Genomic DNA, 25,715 nt, shown 5'->3' on the forward strand with positions numbered 1-25,715 from the left:
AACTTCTACTTAAACAGTGTAATGGCGGGAAGCATTTGGTTGACAAACGCCCAGGGACATGCGGGAGAATCCATAACGTGAAGGAGGTGAGTGCGATATGGGTAGTGCCACGTAAATAATTGAAGTGATACTAAGCGCGGTGTAAGGAACACTAATATATTCCCGTTCGCGTTACAAACAGTGTCACGCAAATATTTGAAGTGATACGAAGCGCGTTGTAATGGACACGAATACATTGCCATATGCGTTTGGACTTTAATGCATAAGCGGATTTATTTTGGGGAATAAAATAGTTACATAACTGTCGGCTTGATATGTAGATACCCAGCATACAACAGGTGCGGTAAAACATTGACGGTTAGCAATCTATATGAAATCACGACCGTTATTAGATGACAGCAAGCATCCACAGTTCTCCAATTGCTCACGCATATAGTATTTAAGTGGTCATCACCAAATGATGACCCTGACACTACACAATAGTAAACATTTTTCGTTTTCATTGTACTTTGAATTTAGAGGGGACGGATCCTGGTCCTTGACTACATGTGACTGACTACAAATACGAAGAAACATTGACAGTGCTTTACTTGGGTCACGTATTACTGGATCTTTTGGTGGGAACTAGGTAAGCAATATAGACTGTCACAATAGATGTGTTGACGATTACCATTTGAGTTATATGGTCAGTGGTTACAGTACATTACAATTCTACTTTTCAGGTATAAGTTTGGGAATTTCCCTTACACCTAATACGAACAATAATAGTGAAACGTACAAGGTGAGATGTCATCACCTTATTTCATATGACTTGGAGCACTTGAGTACCAATGACTGTTCGGATATTGGCATTTAACACGGGCACATCCATTAACACTCACTAAATTCCTCGGTGTAAGATGAATGACGTATTCTGATAATTTATGACAGTAGCATTAAGTGATTCAGTGGTTTCTTGGACTTCGATGTTCTATCCACTTGGGGAACCTATCGGGATCTATCTCTCTACTAATTTCACAAGGAGGGGGATCACTCTCTATCCCTTGGGGAACTCTTTCCCTTTAAATTTGATGATTAATTATGGATCTGTTTTACATTAGATTGTACGGCATAACACAGCTGAAAAATATTGTGTATGTCTCTGTATATAGAGAAAATTAGATACGTTGTTTTTTTCTTTTTCTTATTTATATGCAGCCTTGAGAAAGCCCGTTGGGCGAAACGCGCGTCGGCTGCGCTGTGAAAACTGGATACTTATATGATTATGAAAGAATAAACATAACATATCCTGTTACATCAAGATCGGATATCTATGGTGTTTTTCGTATGAACATTTACCATACTTTGACTACACCCAGGAATAAGACTGTCTTAAGGGGTGAAGGTTACGTTTGGGGTGTGCAGCATTGCCTTTTTTGTAAATGTCAGGGCAGGAACACCCACTTTGTATCTCATTAGAGATGCAAAGCTGGGTGTTCAGAAAACAGGCGATAATGCAAGGATTCACGCGATAGCATGCCTTGCTGATTAGACAATAAAATTATCGCCGCTTTTCGGCCGAAAACGGACGCAAAAGCGGCGATAATTTTTTATCGCCTCCTTGATGATATGCCCCAAAGTTTGTTGCGAAGAAATAAATGCCAGTCCACAAAAGAGATGAGTGAGTGCTGGTGGGACCTCCTGCAATTATTGGCTCAAATTGAACACGGCCTCACATGCTCCGCACTTGCACTCCTTAGAGGCATCCTAAATGCCTCAGCATGTCTCATCTAGGGCCTGTAGAAATCTGATCAAGTCATCTCCATTCTGATGGAGATTCATGCGCTCCCTGTGCTGGCTTACACCATATTCAAAACCCGATGCATAATTTACAAAGCCATCACAACCATCACTCCCACTTATCTTGCATGCAAGCTCACCATATTCTGGTTTTTGGCACACCTGTATCCAGTCCACCATCAGAATGCAGACTACAAAGTGTAAAAAAGAAGAAAAAAAACACAACAGGCCTTTTTCATCTATGCACCTAGGATCTGGAACAACATTTATGTATCCATCAGGAACGCACCAGCACTGCTTCAATTTAGGCATTATTTGAAGACGCACCTCTTTAAAGAATACTACATTACTATGCATTAATAGTCCTTAACCCAGCTACCTCTCCTATCACTTGTTAACTTTTTGCTTGTCTTTGACAATGTACAGCACTCTGCTGCCTTTTGGCTAAGTTTGCACTATATGAAATACCATATATGTGCATGCATACATCCATACCTTTGGTTGAGCAAAGGCATTTGTATAGTGAAGTACAGGTTTAAGGGTCGTTCACCAAATTTGGTAGAGTGGCATTGTTAGAACTGGGAGTGTTTAATTGGCAGAGGTATGCACCTGTGTTCAAGTAGGGACCCTTGCTTCTAGTCAGAGTAAGAGAGATACACACTTTAGATAACCCCTGCTCACCCGCTTGGTAGCTTGGACAAGCAGACTGGCTTATCCCACAGGCAATGTGTAAAGTATTTGTACTCAAAACACACAGTAATACAGTGATAACACCACAAATGGACACCATGCCAGCATAGAAAAATAAAGTATCTTTATCTAAACTCAACAAGACCAAAACAACAAAAATCCAGCATACATGTAGTAAAATAGCACTCAAAAACAGTTATGCCCAAAATAGAGCTTGTAGAAAACAAATACCTCCACCTCGGGCTATTACGACGTCGTGACAGTAATAAATCCAAAGTACGGCGCAGACTGGGAGTTGCGTGGCGTCGGGCATGGAGTCACATGGACCCCCAAACAAACAGTACCTTGGAAAACGAAGTCTATGATGATGCACGGCGTCATGGAGGCAAGGCGTCGGTGCCGAGGTTGAGGCCAGCTCCTTGGCTGCCACGGGGAACGTGAGACATCCTGTCTGTGATGAGGCAAAGGGAAGTCGGTTGCGTCGGAGGTGAGGTGTCGGTTCCGGTGAGGCAATGCGAAGTCAGCGAGCTCGTGGAGTCAACCTTGGTGGTTATCGGTGCCTCGATAACAGGATGCAGGCACTGGCGGTGACTGAGTCGGTGTGAGTGCTGGCGTCGGGAATGCCGATAACTGCAGGTGTCGGCAGGGGTCAAAGGGCATCTGGGCTGCAGTGAAGGTCAGGCGGTGCGTTGTGCACTTCACAAGCGGTGCCCCTGGGCTTGATGCAGGTCGTGACATGGCTGACGGCGGCGGTGATTGCTCTTCCTGCTTCTCCTAGGTTTTCCCAGCTTCCAACAGCAGGAACAACCTCCAGAGGCCCAAAACTGGGACACACACCTCCCTGCAGCTCAGAACTCTCAGCAATAGAGTTCAGGGGAGCTGTGGGTGAAGTCGGAGACTTCAGAACAGGAAGCCAGCACACACAAGCCCTTGGAGATACTTTTTCAAGCAGGTTTCTCAGCAAAGTACCAGTTTTTGTGCTTTCCTTGGCAGAAGCAGCAACTGCAGGCCAATCCCACACAGCACACAGCAAAGGAGCAGTAGTCCTCCTCCTCACAGCTCTCCAGCTCTTCTTCTTGGCAAAGGTTCCTCTTGAGTCCAGAAGTGATCTAAAGTTCTGGGGCTTTAAGGTCCACTACTTATACCCCATTTTGTTTTTGTTCTTCTTTGTGCAAGGGTCCCCGAGCCCAGTCCAAACCAGTTCTGTCCTCACTGGTAGAGTACGAACACAGGGGGTGGACACAGCATTGTGTAAGGGAGACAGGCCCTATTCAGGTGCAAGGAATTCTGCCCCCACTACTCTAAATGCATCCAAGGTCTATGCAGCACAGCTCTGAGTCATCCAGGAAGGGCCAGGCACAACTCACCCCCCTACTACCCCAGTGGCTAACTACAGTGAATGCACATACCCAGCACCTGTCACTCCAAAACAAGACAGTCGGTCCACAAACAGACAGAGGCACACAGAATGGTTAAACAAGAAAATGCCTATTTTCTAAAAGTGGTGTTTTCAAACACACAATTAAAAAAACATCTTTACAATAAGATGTGATATTAAATTCTGAGTTCCGAGTGCCTAAACTTTATTCTTCCATCTTGTCCCAATGGGAAGTTATACTTGTAAGATTTTACAAAATATATCCTATGGGACAGATAGCCTTTCAATAGTCAAAAACTAAATTGGCAGTATTTCACTATCAGGCACACACACCAGTACATGTCTTACCTTTCACATACACTGCACCCTTCCCAGGGGGGTACCTTGGGCCTAACAGAGGGGTGCCTTACATGTAAGGAAAGGGAAGGTTAGGGCCTTGCAAGTGGGTTCACTTGGCAGGTCGACATGGCACTTAACAGCTGCGCACAGGCACTGCATTGGGAGGTCTGAGTTACATTTGCAGGGCTACTTAGGTGGGTGGCATAATCAGTGCTGCTGGCCAACTGGTAGCATTGGATTTACAGGCCCTGACACACTCAGTGCACTTTACTAGGGACTTACCAGTAAATCAAATATGCCATTCGGGGAGGACCAAATGCAATAAAAATTTACACAGGGAGCACTTGCACTTTCACACTGATCAGCTGTGGCAAAGTGGCCCAAAGCATCTAAGCCAGCAAAATCCAAATCCAGCACAGCATCAAAACTACAGAAGGTAGAGGCAAAAAGTCAGAGGAAACCACGCCAAAGATGCCAAGTCTAACAGCCATTATTTTGTGTTAAGCCAATGATGTGCTCAGTGTAGACTTGATTGTCAAACCTATGGTAGGCACTTGAATTGGGTCTTCAGAAGGGTGTGATTTGTTTACATGGTGGAGCCAATTTAATCAATTACAAATCATGACTTAGGGCCTGATTACAAGTTTTGCAGTGTGGCAGGAGGCCGCCAGGACAGTGCCGTGCTGCCACACCACCAAAGTTGTCAGCACACCACCCGCCAGATTACGAGTTTATTCATTGTCTGGTGGGCGGTGCTTTGGGGGTCCCATGGCGGTGCCTTTCAAAAGCTCATATATCAGCCTTAAAAAGGCACCACAATGGGAGCGTCAAAGAACGATCTAGCATGGCATTAACTGTGCAGTCCATGCAGTGCAGGAACAGGGGGATACAGAGAGGAGGGCACACCGTGTTCCCCTCTGGATGCACTCCATGGTCCAGAGGCAACAGGGGATCCTATAGGGCCCCCTTTGTTTCCTCACAACCACACTATTCATGGCTGGCTTCCCGGCATGAAAACTGTGGTGGTGAGGAAAGTCAAAATATGATTGGCAGTGCTCACTGTGGCACTGCCAACATATTCTTCCCAGTGAAAGACTGCCGGCTAAGCGGGATCCTTGATACTGGCGGTGCCGGCGGTCTTGTGGCAGCCCGACCACTGCAGTTGTAATACTGCAGGAAGTCCCGCAGTGCGGCAGTCATCGGACTGCCACCGCGACCACAGCAGTCCTATAGACCGCTCTACTCGTAATAAGGCCCTAACTCAGTCATATTGAATACAGAGATAGTGAGGTAGAGTAACATTTTTCCTCAAAAAACACTAACTCCTGCTAGTGTTAAAACTTTTTACACTACACAAATATTTTATATTTTTAGATAAAGCATGCCAGCACAGTTGTCTGCAAAACCTATTGTTACTAATTTTTCAAAATATACATAGAGTGGGCTTCGGCTCCACCGAGAGGAGTATTTCTTTCTCATCTCATGCTATTGGCAGTTTGGTGTATGATTCTGCCTTTTAGTAACTGCTTTCACTAGAATGCATGAGGAACTGTTTCACATCTGAAAAGTGCACTTGATCATTACACTGTTCGTCACATTAATTGCATTATATACAGAAAGAAATCCTTTTGTTTTTCGTTTTCCCATTATTGGCAAAACCAATAGGTCTCGCTTTAATCTGTTTAATAGCATTTGTGAGCACAACTCCTCCAAACTGCATTTGTTCATGCATGTGTTTGCATGCATTAGAACTTTAAAGCTAGACCTATAGATGTTGCCAATGCTTGCAGGTATAGAGGACATTCTTCCCAGCAAAGAAACAAATAAAAGCAAAGAGAAACAACCAAGGTGATCTAGGCAAAGTAGTGAACACTGTTAGGACACTAACCAATGAAAAAATAAACATTTGTATTCCAAAATGGGATAAGAAAAATGTCAAAACTTAGAAACATCAATAAAAACATTACATCCCCACATTTTATTATGTGATTTAACCTCATATTCTCATAGACAACTCTTTTCTACTATATATCCGCTCATGTACCCATCCAAATACCATGCACAGTCATTCATCTCTGAGTCTGGCTTTAACACTATTCTTGTTTCATCTTCCCTTTGTTTCCTTTTGCCTTGATACGAAGCCCCTCTATTAGGAAAGGAAAGGGTTTGGTGTCCAAATCTTAACAAATGATAACTGATAGATATCTGCTAATCTGCCCCCCTCTTTGTTTATCTATGTATTTAATTTCAGTGGAAAAAATGTTATATAATTCTTCTCCTAAACTAGCAGCTTCTTCAACTTTCCACACACGCACTGCATTCCTCGAATAATAAGAAATATATTTAGTTTCTTCCAGCGGCACTTACAATATAGTGGACTTGGCGTCCACTGCGTTTGTGAGGGAGTCTCTGCCAGCCATACTCAATGAGGCAGTTAACATTGCTGGTTCCTGGAACCAAAGTAAGGTTACCACCATCAAAATTACATCACATAATTTAGAGTTACCTGCAGGCATGCAGGATAATTCATAAAACGAATGCCCTTGATAATGCTTTCATGTCCACAGTTGGCTATTATTTTATGATATGCAGGCAAGCCAACATTCTAAAATTGGAGTGATCTTTTGTAATGTTTTCATACGTCCCAATGTAGTGCTAAAGTGCAAGTGCTCCTAGTGTAAATTGTGATTGTGATTGGATATCGCTAATTGGCATATTTGATTTACTAGTAAGTCCCTAGTAAAGTGCACCAGGTGTGTCCTGAGCCTATAAAACAAATGCTACTAGTGGGCCTGAAGCACTGATTGTGCAACGCACATGAGTAGCCCTTAAAACCTGTCTCGGAACTGCCACTGCAAAGTCTGTGAGCACAGTTTCAAACTGCCATATTGACCTGGCAAGTGAACCCACTTGCCAGGCCCGGAACTTCCCTTTTACTACATGTAAGGCACCACTAAGGTAGGCCCAAGGTAGCCCATTGGGCTGGGTGCAGTGTGTTTAAAAGGTAGGACATATACTCGTGTATTTTACATGTCCTGATAGTGAAATACTGCTAATTTCGTATTTCACTATTGCAAGGACTATCTCTCCCATAGGTTATCGTTAGGGCTGTCTTGTAATCTCTCACAAGTATAACTTTGAATTGGGAAGAGATGGAGATATGGAGTGTTGGGTCCCTGAACTCACAATTTAAAAATACATCTTTTAGTGAAGCTGGTTGTTAAATTGCGTGTTTGAAAATGCCACTTTTAGAAAGTGGGCATTTTCTTGCTTTACCATTTTGTATCTCTGCTTGCCTGTGGAATCCACATATGAGGGAGGATGACAGTTGGTTTGTTTGCGCATTCTCTCTAGACAGTCACAGAAAGGTAGCTGAGGTGTGCCCTGCATATTCTGATGACCCATCACCAGGCTGATGGGTCTTCCTGAGATAGAGTGGTGGGGGGAGTTGTCACTGACACCTGAAAAGGGATGTGCCAGTCCTCACGCAAAGCTGTGTCCACCCCTCTATAGTGTTTCTGGAGCCATGTCAGGGAAAGGCAGGGTCTTGCGCACAACAAAGACGTTCCTTTGATTTTGCCTACTTCAGAGGCAGGAAAAGGTATAAGTATTGAAGTTGGGACACCCTAACTTTAGAAAGCTTCTGGACTAAGAGGAGTTTTTGCCAAGAAGAAGAGCTGGAGAAGCTGTAGGAGGGGAACAGCCCCTCTTGCTTGTTACTGTGTTGTGCTGGCCTGCTAATTGTTGCTTCTGTCTTGGGTAGTGAAAAGACTGGACTGTTCTTTCTGTATCCTGCTTCCAAGGTTCTCCAAGGGCTTGTGTGCGCTTGCCTCCTGTTAAGAAGTCTCAGGGCCATCAAAGACTTCACCTGCAGCCCCTGAACTCCTCTGCTGGGAGTTTTGACCTGCCAAGTGGTTGCTGTTCCAGTTCTGGGCCCTTGGAGGTGGCTTTACTGCAAAGAGAAAGAAAATCCAAACATCGACTCTCAGCGCCTGTTTTTCTGACACAGCACTGCCGTGCCATTGAAGACTCAATGCATCGCTGCCATGCGGCCGACAAATCGATGCAGCACCTGCCATGCGGCTGAAAGGTCACCACTGCCTGAGCTCTGAGCACTGTGTCACCGACGTCTGTGACACCAGCCCGACTTTGATGCAGCCCCTACTGAGCGGCTAAAGAAGCGACGCAGCGCCTGTCCACTGCCGCCACATTGACCCAGCGCGTCTGGATTTTCCACGCATCGTACTTTGACACTGTCTCTTCATCGACGCAACCCCCAGTACAGACCCGAGGCCACGTGTCTGGAAATCTGCGCTTCTCCTCTCCTCACAGTAAGGAATGTACACAACACTTCTTCTGCTGTGTAGAAAGAACAGACATCTCCATTCGTATGGGACTAAGGAACCGACACATAGCTCTTGGTTTCCAGTATCTCACCTCCTCTGCAGCTGTTTTTCATCTCTGATTTTGACGCCTTAATGGTACTTTGTGCTAAAACTAATGCATCCATAGATTTCTATGAACTGAACTTGCTTAACCTTTTAAAAGTACTATCTTTGCTTATGTATGTTGGATTTTTGTCATTTTAGTCTTGTTTTACTTAGATAAAGATTGGTTATTTTTCTAAACTGGTGTGGTGTCCATTTGTAGTGTTTTCACTGTATTACTATGTTAGTTTGTACAAATTCTTTACACATTGCCTTTGAGATAAGCCTAACTGCTTATGCCAAGCTACCAAGGGGGTGAGCAGGGGTTATTTTAGCTGTGTAATCCCCTTACCCTGACTAGAATAAGAGCCCCTTCTTTAACAATGTGCAAACCTATGCCAACTAGAGACCCCCATTTTTAACACTGTTGATCAACAACTACTCCTAATCTTTTTGGAGATTTCTTAGGATTAGGGAGTGGTGCCGTTTCCGCAGCATAGTAATGTTGGGTCCTTAGGTCAAGGTTCTTATTCATTATCACTATTTTTGTCTTCTCTGCATTCATGTTTAGGTAACCATTCCTCATCCAAACACAAATAAAGCACATTCTGTCATAAAACCTTTATTGGGAGGTCTTGTTGCTATCGAGGTAGAGCGGGAGCTGTGCGTCATCTGTATAATTATATAACTGGCATCCTCTCATAGCTAGCTCTCTTATCAGAGGCCTGCTGTAGATGTGGGATAAGTGCGAACTCATCGCAGAACCCTGGGGATCTCCACATTTCACAAGAATACTTTCTACAAGGACAGGGGAAAGTTAAACTGTTTGTGATATGTCTTTTAAATAGGATTGGATATGCAAAGGGAGTGCTACTTAGGCCCGAAGTGACGACACGTTGTAGCAAGATGTTCTGAGCTACTGTGTCAAAAGCTGCAGATAAATCCAACAATACCCGTACAGAAATTAAGCCCTTATCTAGGTCAGCTCTTAATTCTGAGAGATGAAATTAAGAGCACTTAATTCAGTAACAGACAATATCCTGGGCCAATTATTGTGGCTTGGGCGAAACCCAGTTTGTAGGTGGATACAGATAATTAGAGCTGTGCCGGTTTGAGCTAGTTTCTTGGGCCACATGGCATTCCAGAGGCTTTGTACAGAAAGGCAATAAAGTAATTGGGTGATAGTTCTACAAAATACCAGGGCTATGGCCATGTTTCTTTAGCAAGGTAATTACAAGAACCCTTTTAAAGTTTTCTGGCACTTCACCCAAAGTAAGAGAAGAGTTGAGAATTGAAAGTAGTGACTCCATAATGATTGGCATGATCCGTTTCACAACTTTTGGGGCTTTATTATCTAAAGGATGCACTTTCTATGTTTACGCCCAGCGCACCTTAAAACAGATGAGCTGGGTGCAAATAGGTAAAGTGTGCCCTATTACATGGAATGCGCTGATCCAAGGGCAGCCGCGAACTTGCGCTTCTCTAGGGGCAGCGCATTCCTGTGAAAAACGGAGCTGCTGCTTTGCAGCTGCTCGGTGTTTTCAATATACAGACGGCACCCGTCTGCACTTTCAAAGGAGATTAGAGATCCCCTTGCAGGCGGGTGCAGTCAACCTGCAAGGAAATGTCTGGGGAGTCCATAGGACCCCCTTTCCCCGTCCAGAAGGCTGCTTTCTGGAGGCGCACTGACAGTGTTCCACCTTTCTAGTTTGTGCACTGTCAGTGCGCCTCCTGAGAGCTTCTTTGCCTCTGCACCCACGTCTGTAATATGGCGCAGCGCAGACGCAAAAGGATTTCCTCATCTACATGGGACACACCCCCATATAAATGAGGGAATGTCCCCTGCAGATAGTGCTGGCACTTTATGTGCACCAGTGCTATTGGTATGACAGAAGGGGCCGCACAAGCGTCTGTGACCCCTTCTGTAATGCCAAAGTGCCCCGGTTGTGCGATGCTGGCGCAAACGCCCGTTGTGCCCCCGGGGCACTTTCTCTAATAGGGCCCCTGGTGGTTATGAATCAAAAGGAGACCCAGATTTGACGTTGGGTATTGTTCTCGTGAATCGCTCCATATCCAGAAGTTTAACATCAAATATTTAACATGTTTCTAATTATTGTTAAGAGGATCAGATAGAAATTTTGGGCGCAATGCTTTCTTTTAACATGCTTATTGTAACAATGAAGAACACATTTACTTCTTTGCAGGTGTCTTGCAAGCATTTTAGGGGTAATTAATCCCGTCTATAGCATAACGATCATGTATGATTTCAAAACAAATTTGGGGAGATTATATGTATCACAAATCCTAATAGAATAAGAAGAACCTTTAATTGTAATATAATGGATGTGAATTTGTAATGTGATTTTTCTTTTAATTTTTCATAGCAGGCTGAGTTGATATCTGGAAGAAACAAAAGAAGTGTCCTTTGGTAAACCAATGTATAACCAACTCTTTCACACTACATCAATCAAATCGCGTCCATTCAATCTTGAGGGATAGACTTGTGACTGAGAAAGCAGTATGCCCACGCACCAAATTATTAGCAAAGATGTATACCAATTTATTAAACATAAATATGCCAGGTTAAAAGCCATATCATACAACATATTTTGTTTTTTTAAAAAGACATCCAAGTAAGAATAAAACTTAAATAACAGAAACAATGCAAACAAACATATTAAAAACCGGCGAGAGTATTAAAAAAGACACTACACTTTGTCATAAGAGAACCACATCCATATAGGGTAATGTTGGGGCTTGACCCTGATGTGTAACAAGCAATCAGCATCTAGTATAACATCCCACTGAATGGATTATGGTGTAAAAGCATTGACGCGTTTTGATGGGTTCTTGATTTAGACCATCTTTGTCAAGACTAAGAATTACACTCTCAGCTGATTGTGTATCTTCAACTTAATTGAACACAAGTGCATGAGTCCAGAAGTTTTCTATTGGACGATATTGAAACCTTCTCCCAGCACCGAGGTATATTTTTATTAAAAAACCTTTCTGTGAAGCTGACAGCTAACCTCGACCACGAGATCCAAAGCAGGCAACAGCTAGCCTCAAAAAACTTTATTAGATCTCAGGTTCTCTAAGAGAATATAAGTGGTAATATCTATTTATGGCGTAATGCTTCTGAATTAGTAGAAACTGTCTGTGTTTAATTAGTCCTCCTATCGGTATGGTTTCCAAAAGTAGCGGCGCCACTTCACCTCCGTCCCGTCTCGTTTCTTTACGGGACGGAGACGAATTGGCACCGCTACTTTTGGAAACCCTACCAATTGGAGGTTTTTGATTGTGGAAAGGGTCCCTCTCACTTTTTGTAATGAGTTGATATCTCGCTATCTGGGGTCTCTTGGTTCTGGGGTGTTTTCAAAATTTGATGGTAACCTATGAGTTGGTGTGGATGACGATGGATTTAGCACAAGGTATCAGGATGGATGTAAAGAACTCGAGGGGAATGAATGATAGCCAAAGTTTATGTCAGATTTGTTATGGAGGATACATTTGTGTTGGTTTGGTTCAGTTTTAGGTATGCTGATAACAATAAAGTCCTGCTTTGGGATGAGAAATTCCTCAAGCAATGCATGGCTTTCACCATTGACACTTTCCAGTGCTTAATTTGTAAAATAATAATAACAATAATGAGTGCCAGGCCCCTTCTCAGGAGGCCACTGCAGCCGGCACCACCTAATGCCTCTGTCAGCGCTGTCAATGAAAATACCAACACAACTAATCACCATCACATTCCTACATGTGTGACAGTTCAGAGTATTCCAGGCCCCCCAAAGCAATAGGACTGGCTTGGGGAGCAGGGATTAGTCAATTTTAATTTATATTGAATTATTAAACAACAGTTGTTGTGCTCATCTCAAATTTAAACAGACAGTGCCACCATGTGGCAGACTGTCATTGATGCAGGTGTTGACAATTAAGTGCAGGCGCTGATCACCGGAAACCACTGGCTCAAATTAAGCACTGATGGAAACATGCAGAAATCAACACCCTCCTCAAGAAATCAGAAGCAGACGTGAACCAACTGAACAACGTTCGACCCATTTCCCTGCTCCCCTACCCAGCCAAAGTGATTGAGAAGGCTGTCAACAAACATCTCTCGACCCACCTTGAGACTGGCTGGAGTACACCCAATCAGGATTAAGAAAGAATTACAGCACCGAAACAGCACTCATCTTTGCCTCCAACAACATCCAGACCATCCTAAAATTAGGCTAAACAACAGCCCACATCCTTCAACACTTTCTCCCACAACACTCTGTCATTAGAAGACTCCTCGAGATTGACATGTAAGGAGACACACTCAACTGGATCTGCTCCTTCCTCAGGGAAAGAATACAAAAAGTAATAGTGCCACCCTTTATGTCAGAGACAAGAACCTGATCTGCGGATTTTCACAGGGATCATCCCTCAGCCTCACCCTGTTTAGCATCTACATGACACCACTTGTCAACATAATCCGATCCCAAAACATCACCATTGTCTCCTATGCTTGCTGACATCACCCGAATCCTTCTCTCACTGACGGACACGACAACCAGGACCAGAACCAATTTAACCAACTGCATGACCATGGTAGTAGAGTGGATGAGGAACAACTGCTTGAAGCTCAACTCCGACAAGATGGAAGTACTGGTCTTTGGAAATAAGACCTCCTAATGGGACTCCACATGGTAGCCATTGGAGCTAGGACCAACACCCACTGCCATGCAAAAAATATGGTGATCATCCCAAACAACAAGCTCAACATGATGGCACAAATCAACGCAGGAAAGACCACCTGCTTCCACATCTTACACATGCCATGAAAGATCTTCAGATGGCTGCCACACCAGAAGAACTGTCACACAAGCACTCATCACTAGCAGGTTTGACTATGGCAATGCACTCATTGCCTAAATTTCCAAGAAACTCCTTCTCAGACTTCAGACCATCAAGAACACCGCCCCAAGATGCACACACACCATACCTCACCTCAAGGAGCTTCACTTGCCCCAATTCACAAGCACTGCTAATTCAAGCTTCTCATGGACAAATGCAAAGCCTTACACAACACTGGGCCAGCATTCCTGAACAGTCGCATACACTTCCACCGGCCTCCCAGATACCTAAGCTCTGCCTCACACTCAGACACACACACTCCCGAATTCACAAAAGCAGAACAGGAGGTCACTCATTCTCCTATATTGCAACCAAGACATGGAACAACCTCCCTCAACACATCATAGCCTCCTCCTCACACCTTGAGTTCTGAAAGAAGCTGAAGATCTGGCTCTTTGAAAAACTCCACTGGGATTACATGCCTACACACCTGCCCAGCCACCTGGATATCCTTACGGGTGATTAGTGAGCCATGCAAATGGCAGTAACATAACATAACATAACATAACATAACATAACATAACATAACATTCAGGTATAGCTCTGGTGGATCACACTCGTCCAATATGTGGATTTTCCTGCTGCAAATACAGGGGGTAGATCATAGATAACTAGATTGAACCCTTTGGCTTCACTACGTACTATAGAAGATCATTGATGCAGACTTCTTCACCTTGATACAATGAGCTTATTCTGCCTAGAAGAATGAGGCATTGCACCGCAGGTGATTTGTGAGGGTGTTCAGGAGTTCCTCGTAAATTACTTTCTCAAAAGCAACAGAGAGGAACCACAACATGACCAGTCACGCCACCATAGCATTCATTAAAATGTGATACACCACTTGCAAGGGTGGTTCTCAGTGTTACAATGAGGTCTGGAGCCAAGCTGGTCTATCTGGAGTATGACGGTGAAGTCACTGTGCTTTCAGCGCTTTCCCATTGATTGTTCCCGAGAAGGTATATGGGCCATCAGATGGTAGTTCTGCTTGAATCAGCTGAGGTGTGATGTTCATCCTAGAGACAAGTGAAGTGCACAAGCCTGTTGTACAGCATAGTGGGGAGGTCTCTTAGTTATGCAGCCATTGGCTACGCTCAGCAGTGCCAACATGTTGTTGACAAAGGTCATCTTGATTAGGGATGGTAGTGTGTTATCCTCATAGGATGTGGTTTTGAGGGAGACAAGTATTTGTTTTTTCCTAATTCGAGTGTTTTAAAGGTGTCCTATCTTGGATGCTCAAGGGAGCTGTGAGCAGTCCATTGGAAAAGGCATTGCTTGCATTGTAAGTCATTTGAAAAAATTGAATTCATTTTCTGTTGCTGTTCTATTATAGAAACTGATGTATGAGTTTCAGGGTGGATGTATGTATGTAGTGGTGAACTGTTTCAATCAGTGCTTGTCATTGTTTATTGACTTTATTGGTTGCTGTTTGTTAGTTGATGTTTTTGGCTATTGTAACACTTTACGCTTAACATTTTATTTAATTTTTTCTTCTTTTATTGTGGGATCAGTTTCATAATGAGGCCGAGTGTGTTGAAGAGGGCGTATTTCATGATTTTTGAGCTATGCATGTGCGTTGTCAGCGCAGTGTACCTTTATTAGCATGAGTGGAAAAATACAAGGGGTAGGTGGTGATGCTGTCAGTTGAAAACTTTGCCCCCTGAGGGACACTTACGAGAATTAATTTTTTGCTGGCCAGCAGCAGTCTATCAAGAAAAGGTGATGCCAGAGACTGCTGAAAAAGGACGCATATGCAGGGTTCTGTTGGGTGAGAAACTGTAGCTAAAGACTCCATGGGGACCATTCAATGGCATAACGACTGTTCTGTGGTATGAGAGATTGCTAAAAAAGAAATCATCGGGCCTGTTCAGTAATTAGAGAGACTCCGGCAAAAGACTGCCTGGGGACGTAGCGTGTGAGATTCCAGCTATTGACTGCTGTGAGGTTTTGAGTGTATTATATGGTATGGCTGTGCGGCATTACCATGCAATACACTCACAAAAACTGTCTTGAGTCCAGTCAGGCTTATTTGTAAAACCTTAAGCTCAACCCTGGGTAGCTGTGGCTTCGAGCAGCAAGGCTTAAATAAATGAAATAGTGTAAATCATTTAACAGTACCAAAACAATTAAATAAGAAAGCCACACAGCATGAAAGAAATCCTACACCAATTTATAAAACTAGATTATATTGTTATGAATTTTTAGAGACCAATATGAGCAAAACCCTGCAGAGGGTTCTGGAGATACAGTTTTTTAAAGAAAACTTAAATCTTAGTACAACTGTAAACAAGCAATGGTAACTGTAAAGTTTGTAAAAAATGTTAAAAGTTTGTAATCGTTGTCTTAGACTAATCAGGTCCCACTTAGGCGAACGATCCAACAGGATAGAGGTCTTGGGGCCAATAAGAAGTTTTTGGACAGTTTCAAGCCAGTCTTGAATAGAGTGATCCTGATGCTGTGTATGCAGGAGATGGGAAATGCTTAAGCATGCTCTGGGTGCTGTGCCGTCATCGGGGTGCATTTGCGGTTATTTCTCGGTCCACGGGTCAGGTGGGGCGACTTTGGCTACAGAGTTCGGGTCCCTCAAAGTTCTCTTTAAGACAGTGGAAGACTAACTGCAGCTAGACTAGCGGTCTCCGTACATAGCAGTTCCAGCAATATCCTTTGGTGGATTTTGGTGTCCCTCTTGGATGACCAATCTGGACTTAGACAATACTCCTGGATCCGGCTGACTCAGGTGCACATTTTTGGCAATCAAGGATTGGTCTCTTGAGGTGTCAAGTGGCAGTCAGTGGAGATTCGTCTGAAGTGGCTACTGAATTGCTAAGTTGTACTATTTTTAGCTTTGATGGCCCTTGTGCTGGGTCCAGAGGGCCAGCCAACTGACCCTTGGAGTCACTTCTTTGGTCTAGGGCTGAAGCGTGACTTTTCCCTGAGCCAGGAGTTGAAGGCACAGTTTACTCTTCACTAGCCCAAGGTGCGTCTTTGCCAAGTCCAGGGGTCAGCAGGGCAGTCCTTCTTCGGTCCTTGTTCCAATTCCAACATGTTCTTAGGTTCAGGGTGCTATGGGTGCAAATAAAATGTATCCCCAGGAGGTGCCCTAGGGGGCTGATGCGGTCACTAGCCAATGGGCTACCAGGTCCCCTCCCTCTTGGTGACGACCTTCCGGCAGTCCTACAGGAGTGTGATCGCCATTTGCAGTCTACTATTGTTCCTAAGACTGAGAGTCATTCACCCTACTCCCTAGGAGGGAAGAAAGCTGTCTTGTGGCCAGTGACCGTGTGAGGCCACTAGACAAACTGGGGCACAGAGTCGCAACTTTTTTGTTCCAGTTCCGACGTGATCATAGGTTCAGGGTGCCATGGGTGCAATATGTATGCCCAGAAGGTGCCCTAGAGTGCTTCTGAATTCACTAGCCAATGGGCTACTATGTCCCCTTCTTCTTGGTGACGACTTCCTGGCTATGTGTGGCATCTAGCAATCTCAGAGCTGCATTATTCTGCCCGCTCTCAAGGTGTCTGAACCCTTCCTTGGATGTTAGGAGCTTGGTAGCTCACCCTAGATGTGTCGCTACTTGTGGGCTACTTGCCCACTGGAAACCCGGTTTAGTCACTGGTCTTCCCTCCCAGCCCGTCTATTCAAACAAATGGCAGTCCGACAGGTGTGTGATCGCCATTTGCCCACCAATGGCATCTTCACCTTTGAAACTCTTTGGGCTAGCACCCTAAGTGGATTACTGCGAAGGGGAGGTGACACCTTGCAGGCCACTATTGTTCCTAAGACTTAAAGTCATTCACACTACTCCCTAGGAGGGCAGAAAGGTGTCTGGTGGCCAATGACCATGTGAGGCCACTGGACGAACTGGGACACAGAGTGGCAACTTTCTAAAAGTTGCATTTCTTTAATAGTGGCATTAAATCTGACTTATGGCATCAAATTGGGTTTAATACCATGATTAATTTTATACTTTACAGTAACCAGTTAGGTAGTCCCATTCAGAAGTTAGATGGGCTGAGGGTTCAGCTGTAACCCTGTGTTAGCTAATGGGACTACTTACTCTCCAACAGCAAAACGACAATTTAAAAGTATTGGTCTAAAGACATATATGAAAAAATACATGTTCTCCTTTATAATGTACAATTCCCTGCCTTATGCCACAATTGGCATTCCTTAGGGGTGACATACATATATTGTTCATGGAAGTGCTATTAGTTTGAATGGCAAAGTCGAATTCACAGGATTACCAACGCCCTTCCAGTTTACAGTGGCAGGCTGGGAGCCATTTTGTACCTTGTCACACCCAAGGTGGCACAATCAGTGCTGCAGCCCTGGGTGGACACTCTGCCTTACATGCCCTAGATCCCACATACTAGGGACCTCTAAATAAGGCAGTCTCTGACAACTGTGGGTTGCCAATCCGACACACTTTGTAAGGGGCTAGAACACTGGCACTGACATCTAGTTGGCAAGCCTCGGTGCACTCTCAGTCTCGATAAACCAGCAGCATCAATCCAGAAAATGTGGGGGTCTTAATGCAAGAAGAAGCCTTCCCTTACAACTGGATACTGACTGTTCAGTGGAATGACAAGTTGCAATGAGAGAGTGTGAAGGTGCAATGAGAGAGTGTGAAGGTGCAATGAGAGAGTGAAAGACGGTTCAGCGGTGCCACTCCAGGTAATGACTGCATAGATACTGCCGAGTGGTGTGTGAGACTACTTCTAAGCACTATACAGTGTCTGCAGAGCAGCAGCAGTTAAGACTTTCGAGTAAACTCTTAAGGAGACGGGGTCAAGACAAATAAACGTTTAAGGGAGAACCTCAGTAGTGCGAGGGTCAAAGGTTACAGTAGCGTGAGAACATTGTTTAAAATGTACTCTGGTCTCTTCAGCAGCATGGTTGGGCGCAGCTAAAGAATACTGAGCTCACTGGCAGCAGAATAAGCATCGGATAACAAATGCGTTACTTCACTGAAGTCATCAAACGCAAGGTGTCATGGGATTCAAACCCAGGATAACACAGTAATACCCAATGTTTTTGTAAATGTACTTAGGCGTGTTTATTTTTTCTGGATGACGAAATCTTGAGAAATAATGAATAACATGAAAGAAAAGACAGAAATTCAAAAAGCAATAACTAATCCGAGTCCTTTTCTTGAAACCCTCCTCGCCGCGTGGTGGCGCTGCTGCTTAATTTACCAAATCTCAGTTAAATGCAGTCAGTTCGAGGGCAATAATGAATCACTTCAGTGTAATATCACCAGGACTTTTTCTTAAATTGTCAATTCTATTACCTTTTATTGTATCTTCTTTGGAGAGAGGGCTCCTTCAACCATAAATATGCTATAATGTGTTGTAATTTTGTGTTTGCCATTACCCCCTGTTTTTGGAGCTCCCGAATACAATTACAAGGGAGTTGCCATTCTTCAGCCCCCTTTTTAGGTCTCGCCTGACCCAGCGCATGCGCTGGTCTGGCGAGACTTATTGAGAGGGCTCCAAAAAGTACTACCAGGCCAGCCTAGAGCTACAGTGCGCGGGCGTGCGCGCCGCGTTTACCGCGATTACTTTCACTTTCGTGGCCGCTTTCATGTTTAATCGTGATCGGGATCACTTTCCCTTTCGCGGCCCCGCGGCCGCTTTGCATAGCCAATAGGTGTCACTTTTGGGACCTTATAAGCATGTAGTTATGCAACTGTTGCATGGCTAAACACTTATAAGGTCCCAAAGGCGAGACCTACTGGCTATGCCAATGCTTGTTGTTTTTTGCAGCGTTTTATACAGCGCAAACTTGACCCGAATCCAATCAGGTATCAGAGTGCTTTACATAGCACCAGTTACGTTACATGAGGACACACATTCATTTTTTGTTAGGCACAGGGAGATTAAGTGATTTGCCCAGAATCACAGGATGTTTGGCATCATTACCGAGACTCAAACCCAGTTCCCCAGGTCCGAGGTCGTCGAGCACCCTAGCCATTAGGCCAACTCACCGCCATAAGCATAAAACCCCCTTCCTCAGTCAGTTGAATTATGGAGCAACAGAGATGTAAATTATGCGACAGGGCTGATTAAATTATGTAGCAAAATATGGTAAAAAGCGACATTCTGTGCCAGTAGTCTACTCCTATTATGTCATTTTACCACACAATATTACTAACTGAGTAATGTTTTGCCTCTTGTTAACAGGTTTACACACGTGAATACAGTAGTCAGCAACTGAAAGGTACATTCTAACCTTTGCATAGGGTCTGGCTATGCATGGAACCACATGAACATTTGATCTATTTGAGCTACAAACATTGTTTTGTTCAAATCTTCGAATTATGCAGCAGACAGGGATGTGGTAAGTGTGATGAATGGCAGTGCGTAATTTGTGCCGGTGCTTTCCGGTGCTCAGCACCGGCACTTATTTGCCAGCACTGGGACTTATGACTTTCTGCCACATGGTAATGGTGTCTGTCAATTTAGGTACGAGCATAACAACTTCTGTTTATTATTTCAATTTCCAATTATTAGTATTTGCCTCCAAAGCCATTCTTATACTTTGGGGGTCTGTAATAATATGAATTGTCACACTTTTAAGAGTGTGGTGATTAGTAGTGTGTTGGTGCAATCATTGGCAGTGTTGCCAGGGGCAACGGATGGTGCAAGCTCTAGTGTCCTCCTATCGAGAGCCCCACCACTATGTTTTTTTACAAATTAGGCACTGATGAATGGCAATTATAAAAACTTGAACTACAAAGCAGTGCATCTTGGCAAATCTCTTTACTTGACATCTCATGATGGCCATCGTATAAAGGGGGCTGAAACACAGTCTGTTCAGTTAGACCTGATTCCCCTCACTCTTTCTCTACACCTGGAACCACAAGATCTCAGATTGTACAACTTCCTGCCACGGCTCGCACAGGAAATCGGGTTCAGAAGTTAAAAGAAAAAGTACAGCACAACAGAGGGACCTGCAGAGGTAATCAGTGTTACCAGCAAACCACAAACTATGAAAACGTTTGTCAGTCTCTCCCGCGTCCTTATCCAATACACCCCAAGCTCTGCATCCCATAACACAGTAACCACATGTTCTTGGTCATCATGCAAGGAAACACTTCTCACGCAGTTTTAAAGTAAAGACAACACACATCCAACCACACACCTCTACCATGTAGCATGCTGTCTGTCTAGATAAGAGCTTCAGTGCCCCACATTGGGGTAGGAAGTGTTATGCAAAAGCTATAATTCAGTACAAGAGGACACAATACCAATTATGAGCTTCAAAAAGAGAGATGTATAATATACAAATAAATAGAGCAATATAGGGACATTATACAATTTAAAAAAAGGTATTTTTAGGTGGAGCAGTATATAGTATAAAATTAGTTAGGCAAAAAGTGATTTGACCTAGTCTGAAAAATCTAAAATAATGTGGAACTAATATATGCCTCCTTATATAAGCATCCATCTGTGTATCCATAAACCACGTCTTAGCGTGCAATCCAATGATCTTTGTAAAGTGCTCAATAAGGGATGCAGTCAGTGACACTATCATTGATGTCTTATGTAATATCACCTGTTGTACTGGGGTATATAAACTTAACATAGCTCTCAAGTAGGGCGCGGATGCTTATTTGGTTTTTGTATAGTAATCTTTACCTTCAAGTGAAGTGCTTTTAATGAAATTTGTGGCATAGATAGTCACTTAGAAGTGGGTTGGACACTCTGGTAACAGAGCAGTGCCAGGAGAGATGGCCCAAAATCCCTTTAATTGGCTGATGTGGGCTGCTTTGGTGAGTTTCTCATGGTTACTGCATTTCTATCATACGAGCTGAAGCAATTGCCCATCAACCAACCTAACTTGGGTTGGGCAAACACTCAGATGCCCCTAAAATGCAGCATTAGTCAGTATTTTACTTGAAACTTCCTTCACTTGTGAGCACTTGAAACTACTATGAACTGCATCTACCAGAATGCATTTGGAAGAACTGGTGCTTTTATGCTGACTCCCTCCCCTGCAATACTCAAGCCATTGTTGGCCAAAGGTATCCTCGAAGCAAGGTGTGTGCCTGGAAGTGATCAACATAACTTCTGTTCAGCTCTTTGCTCGACCAGCTAGTCTTTCCTTAGCGCCAGACAGATTAAACAAACACCAAAGACATGAGCAGCTGACAGGAAATCACACTATTCCCAAGTATATGAAGACTGGAAAATCTAATTACAACGTATTTATTTTGCCCAAATTCTAGTGCTTTGAATCTTGGGAGAGTTTTATGTAATTTGAGTAAGTGCAACAGCCACAAAATGGAGCCGATACTCTTGAAATGTGTCCCCTGAGGTACTACTGCACCTTTGTTAGACCCAGGATCCCTGGTTGGCTGAGGTAGCTACCTTAGGCCAAGTAGGGACCCACATTCCAATGTCAGGGAAAGGAAGGTCACCTTCTTAGATAGCCCCGCTTTATGTAAAAAGATATACGATAAGACCACACAATATAAAACCAACATATGAGGTTGTGTAATAGTTCTACTGATCGGTTGTTAGGCCAGCCAGCCCTTGTAAGTTCTGACGATGTCAATGAGCACTTCTAAACATTCTCCTGTACTCCTAATATCATGTCATACAGTTTGTAATGCTAGAATCAGGCACTTTTGCAATGTAAAAATACTGTAATGCGTAACGTAGCAATCAGACACTCTGCAATGAAAAGAATGTAATGCTTAATGCAACAATCAGGCACTTTGCAAGGTAATATAATGCAATGCGTAATACAACCACTAGATATGTCATTATGCAAAAATAAGGCAATGAGTATACACTAATCAGGTAATTCATTATGTAAAAATAATGCAATGTGCAATAAACTAATCAGGTAGTTCGTTATGCAGAAACAAGGCAAGGCGTCATACGGCAATCAGGTAGTTTGTTATGCAGATAAAATGCCATGCGTCAAACACTAATCAGGTATTTTGTTATGCAGGAATAATGCAATGGGTAATACTTTAATAATGTACTCCGTTATGCAGAAATGATGCAATGTGTTATACGACAGTCAGGCACTCCATCCTGCAGAAATGGAATACTACGTAGTACATTCAGGCCCCAATCACCGGGCCTTAGGTGGTCTCTCCGCCTCTCCTTCTGACTTGCAGTCAGCCTCTCACAGTTGCCCCCAACACAGTACGATGTAATCCCAAAGTGCAGCTTCGCACTCGGGCCCCTGTACCGCCACACTCTTGGCAATACGGCCCGCGATTCGAGCCGAAGCAGAGGCTTGCGCTGCCAACATGAGAGAGAGGCCGAGAGCGTCTCCCTCCGAGCCCGCCCCCCGCCCCAGGAGTCAACACACGTTACCCACTCTCCTCTCTTCGTCCAGCGGCTGAACCTCCAATGCAGCTTAGTGAAATGGCAACGGCGGCTTGGCCGGCAACTCAGCTCCTCCGGGACTGCTGGTCCGGGCCGCTTCAGTTACGAAGATCTCAGGATGCCACAAAGAACACGCACACAGCGTCGCTGAGTCTTCCTTCACTCCGGGTGCACGATCACTGGGAACTTCACACACAGGTCTCAGGCTGCATGAAGATCACGCACACAACGTCGTTGAGACTCACTTTACTCCGGTGCACACAATAACAAGGCAAATCCTCACGAAGGTCTCCCGGTACACAACGCACCCGCATACAACGCCGATGAGACTCACTTGGATTCGGTGCACAAGATGACAAGGCAAATTATCACAAAGGTCTCATGGTGCACAACGCACACGCACACAATCCAAATGAGACTCACTTGGATTCCGGTGCACACGATAACAAGGCAAATCCTCACGAAGGTCTCACGGTGCACAGTGCATTCGCACACAGCGGCGATGAGACTCACTTGGATTCCGGTGCACATGATCACTGGACAATCCTCACGAAGGGGACCATGCTGCACAAAGTACACGCACACCGCGTCGCTGATCCTTGCTTGGATTCCAGGTGCCCACGATCACAGGCCGATCGTGCGGAAAGTCTCAGGCTGCACAAAGCACACGCACACAGCGTTGCTGAGTCTCATTTGGACTCCAGGCGCCTACGATTACAGGGCAGTTCTTATGAGGGTGTCAGGCTGCAACAGGCATGCTCACACAGCATCGCTGAGACTCTCCTGGAAACTTTTGTGTTCCTGTGTTTCCGAACAGGGAGCCAGCTCACCTCAGGCCCTTGGGGATAAGTTACTTCAGGACATAGCACACAGCAAAGTCCTTCAAGCAGGGGGACAAAGCACACGCAAAGTCCCTTTAGCCTTTCCTTGGTTGAAATAGCAAACTTCAGGCCAGCCCCAGATCACACAGCAAGGGTCAATCCTATCCTTCAATCTCTTCTCTTGTTTCTTCCTTGGCAAAGGTCCTTTTGACCACGAACTAGCTCCAGTCTTGTTCACACTTGATCAAGCCATTCTCCAAAGTTCAGGTGCTTCAGCTCTCATAGTTATACCCCTCAATGACTTTGAAGTCTTTGCGCTTCAGGGGGCACTGACCCTTGTTCAAACCAGTTCTGGGTGCCTCCCTGCCAGTGACACCTTTCTTCCTTTGATTAGTGGGGTCTGGATTCTCAATCGCTCAGCATGAGATGGGCCAATTGTTGTATAGCATCAACCCAGGCCTCTTCACCTCTACACTCCAGATGCAGGTTAGCCTGTTGCTGTTTCACCTCCTCCCCTGGGTCAAGACATTCCCCAGATCATATCGCTTTCAAATCCAGACAGTCAATTAACAGCCAAGCAGAGACACACAGAAATGTCAGAGCACAAAAACGCAGTTACTTCTAAAAGAGTGGCTTCTGAACACACAATGCAAAAACCATCTACATAAAAAGATGTGTTATTAAATTGAGTTCAGGCATACTAAACCTCATCTTTCCATCTTAAGCCTTTGGGAAGATAGGCTAGAAAACATATTACACAGCATTCCCATTCTGTCCTATGGGCAAGATGGCCTTTCAACAGTGAAAAATTAAATGGAGATTATTTGACTGTCAGGACATGACACACACCTCAGTACATGTCCTACCTTTCACATGCATTACACCCTGTCCAGGGGGTACCCTAGACCTACCATAGGGGTGTGTGATGTACCTAGAAAGGGAAGGGTAAGGTCTGGCAAGTGAGTGCACGTGACAGAACAACATAGCAGTTTCACAAACTGCGTGCAGGCCCTGCAATGGCAGGCCTGAGTTCCCTTTTAAGGCTACTTGTGTGGGTGGCACAAATAGTGCTTCAGGCTCACTAGTAGCATTTGCATTACCAGCCCTTGCACACGTAGTGCACTGTACTAGGGACTTTACTAGTAAGGCAAACATACCAATCATGCACAACCAATTACCATTACTTTGTTCAGGGAACACTTACACTTTGGCACTGTTTAGCAGTGGCAAAGTGTCCAAAGCATCTAAGTTGGTAACACCATATCAGAAAAAAGGTCTAGGGGGAAAGCAAAAAGTTTCGGGACTTTAGCCAAAAAGGGCCAAGTTCCACACAACCCCCTCCAGGCCAAAAGCCAGGGTAGACCAATCAACTACCTTGATGGACTTCCCTGCTTAGGGCGATAGAACACGGACGCAGGCCTGCTACCACAGGGACAGCCTACGGTTCTATGCCTTTCTGGCCCCAGGGCATTCTCTTGGTCACTACTCCCTGGGCCAACTATGCTGCTCCATGGGTACTTCCAGACAGTTGGGACCTCTCTAGGGGTGCTGGCTCCTGGCCAACCCCCACCTAGAGCGGTATCCCTGGAAGACCCATCAGTCAGGACACTGTTCCCAGTTATCCTGTCCTCCAGGTTAGATGTGGGTGTACCCTGGTCACTCCTAGGGGACCCAGCCCTACTGGCTGTACACAGTCCCTCTGGTTTTCCCACTGAGGGACACCTCCCTCCCTTAACCTTTCATTTAGATTTCTGTGCCTGCCATTTAAGAATGCGGTACAAAAGGGGGTGGTGATGGACTGAGCATCAGAACCAATCAAACACTCACACCCAGTCAACAGATCTGGGTTTGATCCATCACCGTTCTTTAGCCCACTCTGCCACCCCAGTTCAGACATGGCCATATGCAAATCAGTCTGACCCTGTGCCTCATGGTAACAGTCCAGCCCGAACTGCCAAGCCATGCCTTCCCTGGACCGGAAACAAGCTTCCTAGGACCGGTTTCTGGCATTTCAGCCGTCTTCAGCCAGGCTTGCTTG

The sequence above is a fragment of the Triturus cristatus genome, chromosome 5_1 (genome assembly GCF_964204655.1).
Source record: "Triturus cristatus chromosome 5_1, aTriCri1.1, whole genome shotgun sequence".
Taxonomy (NCBI): Eukaryota; Metazoa; Chordata; class Amphibia; order Caudata; family Salamandridae; genus Triturus; species Triturus cristatus.